Genomic DNA, 5,544 nt, shown 5'->3' on the forward strand with positions numbered 1-5,544 from the left:
CCTTTAAAATACTGAACAATTTGGAGGATATTGATTCATACAATTTCTTCAAAAGGTCAGATGTAACACGAACAAGGAGCAAAGGTTTCAAGCTCAACAAGCCACAGTGTAGGAGTGACAACAAATGCTTTTTAACCCATACGATTATGATCATGGCAATAAGGTTTCTAAAACAGTAGGCATTCTTCCAAAGCCAGACACTGTACTATGTTCCTCGCCCTAACCTAGTCACTCAGTATTATTCACTCGTTTATCTATGTCTTGTCTATTTATGTCTTAAAGGTTAGAAGACGTACATTAGTCAATACAATTGGTGCTTAAAATGTTAAGGATCTCTTGTGAAACACGGGTATTAATAAAAAAATTTATTATGTAAAATAAATAAAAAAGGCCCAAGGGCCATGAAGTAACAAGAATGCAAGGCCGGCACAAGCTGGCGTAAGTAGAGAAGACGGAAGATTCTTCATATTAAAAGACCCTGCTTCTCCAAGATGGCAGTCACACCCTGCTTGCCCTGGACAATCACCATATGGAGAAGGACTGTTTACTGTGAAGGGAAGTCCACAAATGCAATGCCAGCATGAGTCAGTCTTGAAGGGTAAACGATGATGGCACCCTCACAGTAACACAAAAGCCGAGCAAGCCCAGTGAGGAAGACCTGTTGATGGGAAGGAGGAGAATTATTAGTCACAACAAAATCCACATAGAAACAAAGGAGAGAAAAAAATAAATTGGATGTCTTCTTTTTGTATAGACATAATAAATATTGTCATTTAGCTATGTATTTATATGATATATAATAGAATACAGCATAAAACAAAATAAGAGGGGTGATAGGAGAAGAAAAGATTAGTGTTCAGTGAGAATCCACAAGGTCTTCTCTGAATACTCTATTTTCTTCAAGGCTGTGGGTCCCTACAATTGCACCAGAGGTGGTACACACCCCTATTATTATTTAAACAGGTGAGTACACACACGGTGTTAGCAAACTTAGCCTCCAAACACACACACACACATGGTATCAGCAAACTTAGCCTCCAAACACACACACACACATGGTATCAGCAAGCTTAGCCTCCAAACACACACACACATGGTATCAGCAAGCTTAGCCTCCAAATACACACATGGTATCAGCAAACTTAGCCTCCAAACACACACACACACACATGGTATCAGCAAGCTTAGCCTCCAAACACACACACACATGGTATCAGCAAGCTTAGCCTCCAAATACACACATGGTATCAGCAAGCTTAGCCTCTAAACACACACACACACACAAACGGTATCAGCAAGCTTAGCCTCCAAACACACACACATACATGGTATCAGCAAGCTTAGCCTCCAAACACAGACACACACGGTATCAGCAAGCTTAGCCTCCAAACACACACACACACACACATGGTATCAGCAAGCTTAGCCTCCAAACACACACACACATGGTATCAGCAAGCTTAGCCTCCAAACACACACACACAGAAAATGGGGACATTGAAACAGTTGATAAACTTGATTTCAAGAGAGAGCGGTCACTATGGGGAACTTCAAATTTTTTTTAATAAGTAATTAGGCAGACTTGTTGCTAGACAGGGAAGTAAATTAAATGTATGCCAAATTTTGCAAAATATACAATGAAGGCACACAAACATTCATACCAAAACAGAGATGCAGGGCCAGAAAACAGGATTGGTTCAACAGAAATTGAGAGAGGGCCACAGACCAAAAGACACAAAAATGGAATGAAAGACATTGAAAAACTACAAGCAGATGTCAACAAAGTTTTCGATTGGGCAGCAGAAAATAACATGATGTTTAACAGTGATAAATTTCAGGTATGGCAAAAATGAGGATCTGAAACATAATACAGGGTACAAAACACAATCGAATCTTCCCATAGTAGAAAAACAGCATGTCAAGGATTTGGGAATAATGATGTCCGACGATCTAATGTTTAGGGAGCATAACCAAGCAAATATTGCGTCGGCCAGAAAAATGATCGGATGGATTATGAGAACTTTCAAATCCAGGGATCCCATCACAATGGTTGTACTCTTCAAGTCACTTATGTTGTCCCGTCTCGAGTACTGCTCAGTATTCACTTTCCCGTTCAGAGCACGGTTGCACGGTTGTTCCTGCCGGAACAACCGTGGACATCTTCAGGAGAAAACTGGACTGCTTTCTAAGAGAAGTTCCGGATCAGCCGGGATGTTGTGGGTATGTGGCCCTGCGGGCCGCTCCAAGCAACAGCCTGGTGGACCAAACTCTCACAAGTCGAGCCTGGCCTCGGGCCGGGCTTGGGGAGTAGAAGAGCAGAACCCCATCAAGCAGGTATCAAAATAGAAAGAAGCCAAACCCCCAATCATACCAGCGATACAAAGATGCGAGAAACAACTATACAGCAGTAAGGGAAGAGGCAGAAAGAAATTTTTAAAAAGGGATAATGGATAAATGTAAAACAGAACTGGGCCTATTCTACAAATTCATAAACAACAAATTGCAGGTAAAGGATAATATCCAGAGGTTGAAAATAGGAAACAGATTCACAGAAAATGATAATGCAATGTGTGAAACATTAAACCAAAAGTTCCAAAGTGTGTTTATACAAAATGAAATCTTAAGAGAACCAGACACAATAAGAATTTCTGAGAACATCATAGAGCGTATAGAGGTGTCTAGAGATGAAGTGGAAAATATGCTAAAGTAGCTAAGTAAGAACAAAGCAGTTGGTCCAGATGGAGTTTCACCATAGGTTCTGAGAGAATGTGCATCTGAGCTCAGCCTTTCACTTCACCTGATCTTTCAGGCATCCCTGTGTACAGGAGTCATAGCAAACATGTGGAAAAAGGCTAACATAGTTCCAATCTACAAAAGTGGCAACAGGGAAGACCCCACCTCTCTCAGTTATAGACCTGAATCATTGACAAGTGTAACAGTGAAAGGATTGAAAAAAAAAAAATAATAAAAACTAAATGGGTAGAACACCTTGAGAGAAATTATATAATATCACACAGACAGTATTGTTTTCGATCTGGAAGATCCTGTGTATCGAATTTACTCAGTTTCTATGATTGAGCCACAGAGATTTTAAAGGAAAAAGGTAGTTGGGTTGACTGCATCTATCTAGACATAAAAAAGGCTTTCGACAGAGTTCCACATAAGAGGTTGTTCTGGAAACTAGAAAATTTTGGATGGGTGACAGGTAAGCTTCTAACATGGATGAAAAATTTTCTGACTGATAGAAAAATGAGGGCAGTAATCAGAGGCAACCGGACTGGAGAAGTGTCACAAGTGGAGTACCACAGTACATGCACCAGAAATGTTCATTGTCTACATAAATGATCTACCAGTAGGAATACAGAATTATATAAACATGTTTGCTGATGATGCTAAGATAATGGGATGGATAAGAAATTTAGATGATTGTCATGCCCTTCAAGAAGACCTGGACAAAATAAGTATATGGAGCACCACTTGGCAAATGAAATTTAATGTGAATAAATGCCATGTTATGGAATGTGGAATAGAACATAGATCCCACACAACCTACAAATTATGTGAGAAATCTTTATATAATTCTGATAAAAGAAAGAGGTCTAGGGTTGATTCTAGATAGAAAACTATCACTTGAGGCCCACATAAAGAACGTTGTGTGAGGAGCCTATGCCACGCTTTCTAACTTCAGAATTTTGTTTAAATACATGGATAGCGAAATACTAAAGAAATTGTTCACGAGTTTTGTTCGGCCAAGGCTAGAATATGCAGCGGTTGTTTGGTGCCCATATCTTAAGAAGCACATCAACAAACTGGAAAAGGTGCAAAAACATGCTACTAAGTGGCTCCCAGAACTAAAGGGCAAGAGCTATGTGGAGAGGTCAGAGGCATTAAATATGCCAAAACTAGAAGACAACAAAAAGAGGTGATAAAATCACTATGTACAAAATAGAAACAGGAATTGATAAAATCAATAGGGAAGATTTCCCGAGACCTGGAACTTCAAGAACAAAAGGTCATAGATTTAAACTAACTAAACAAAGATGCCAAAGAAATATAAAAAAATTTCCTTTCGCATACAGAGTGGTACACGGTTGGAACAAGTTAAGTGAGAAGGTGGTGGCGGCCAAGACCGTCAGTAGTTTCAAAGCATTATGTGACAAAGAGTGCCGGGTAGACGGGACACCACGAGCGTAGCTCTAATCCTGTAACTACACTTAGGTAACTACATTTGGTGTCAGCAAGCTTACCGTCGAAACACACACAAACAGCCTGCCTATTATTCAAGGCCTTCTCTGAGTACTCTCTATTTTCTTCTCTGAGGCTATGGGTCCCTAATCTTGCACCAGAGGTGGTACAACTTTTAAGTTTTTAACTACTGCACTGAGCACCTGATTTTGGCAAAGACTTCCTAGTGCAATTGTCAAGGACATAGTTCTGGTATTTTTTTGTTTATAAATATTCAGGTATAGTTAATGTCAAAATGTTTCAAAACTCAACAATTTATATTTCAAAACAAAAAAAGTAATGAAAACATTACAAAACATTAAAATATAGCCTAATTAATTAATTAATAAAATTGCACAACTCTCAGAATGTCTAAAGGTGCTTTGAGCAATGAAGTAGTTAATTTTATATATATAATATTATATATATAATATATATTTACCTGTGACTACTGCTTAGCAAAAATTTGATCTCTGTGAAAATTGGTCTCGTCATTGCTAGGAGATATTTTAAGACCATGATTTGCTGTGGATGGCACTGTAGTCTTCAAGTCATCAATCTAAAAATAGAGGTAATCTTTTAAAATGTAAATTTTGTATAAAAAAATGCAAAAATAAATTGCAAGAATAATATGAAGTTATTATACAATTTTTGTTTAATTATTTAAATATTTGTGAGACGTTATTAAGAAATGTATGAAGTACAGATTCTCTAAGACCTGATATGTATCTGCTTATGTTCCACCACATTACATTCAGGGCTGAAGAGAAAACACAGCCAGTAAGGTAATGATCACTTAGGATGGACTGGGATGCTACATGTAGGTTGGGGCTAAGCTGCGTGAGGCTAGGATGCCCAGCCTGCCTTGTCTAGGCTGGGCTGGGCTAGGCAACACTAGGAAGGAGTCAACAAATCTCTGGAGTGCCTTACTTTTCCTGATATCCTTAAAAAAGCAAGAATGATGCCATTTTATAAAGGAGGCGAGACAGCAGAAATAAACAATTAGAGAAAAATATCAAATCTACTTATACTTTCAAAAATATTTGATTTTTTTTTTTACAAACATCTCTTCCTACTTTGTAAAATTCAACATGAATACAAACACACACACACATCCCTAGGAAGCAGCCCATAGCAGCTGTCTAACTCCCAGGTACTTATTTACTGTTAGGTGAACCAGATATAGAGAATAACCACAAAATCTTGTAAAGCCACTAGTACACGCAGCATTTCAGGCAGGATATATAATATTAATATTATATATATACATATATATATATATATATATATATATATATATATATATATATATATATATAT

The 5,544-nt window shown here is 38.0% G+C and overlaps 1 long non-coding RNA gene across 1 annotated transcript in view; it reads right to left on the minus strand.

Annotated features, from left to right (window-relative positions):
• Nucleotides 1-350: 350 nt before the first annotated feature.
• The window catches only part of LOC138355093 (uncharacterized), an 8,476-nt gene continuing 3,282 nt past the window's right edge, over nt 351-5,544 (minus strand). Inside the window, exons 2-3 of the long non-coding RNA XR_011223819.1 lie at nt 4,667-4,783; nt 351-658 (exon numbers count right to left, since the gene is read on the minus strand). This is a non-coding gene — a long non-coding RNA (uncharacterized lncRNA). The remainder of the gene's footprint in view (nt 659-4,666; nt 4,784-5,544) is intronic.

The sequence above is a fragment of the Procambarus clarkii genome, chromosome 66 (assembly GCF_040958095.1).
Source record: "Procambarus clarkii isolate CNS0578487 chromosome 66, FALCON_Pclarkii_2.0, whole genome shotgun sequence".
NCBI classification, from domain to species: domain Eukaryota; kingdom Metazoa; phylum Arthropoda; class Malacostraca; order Decapoda; family Cambaridae; genus Procambarus; species Procambarus clarkii.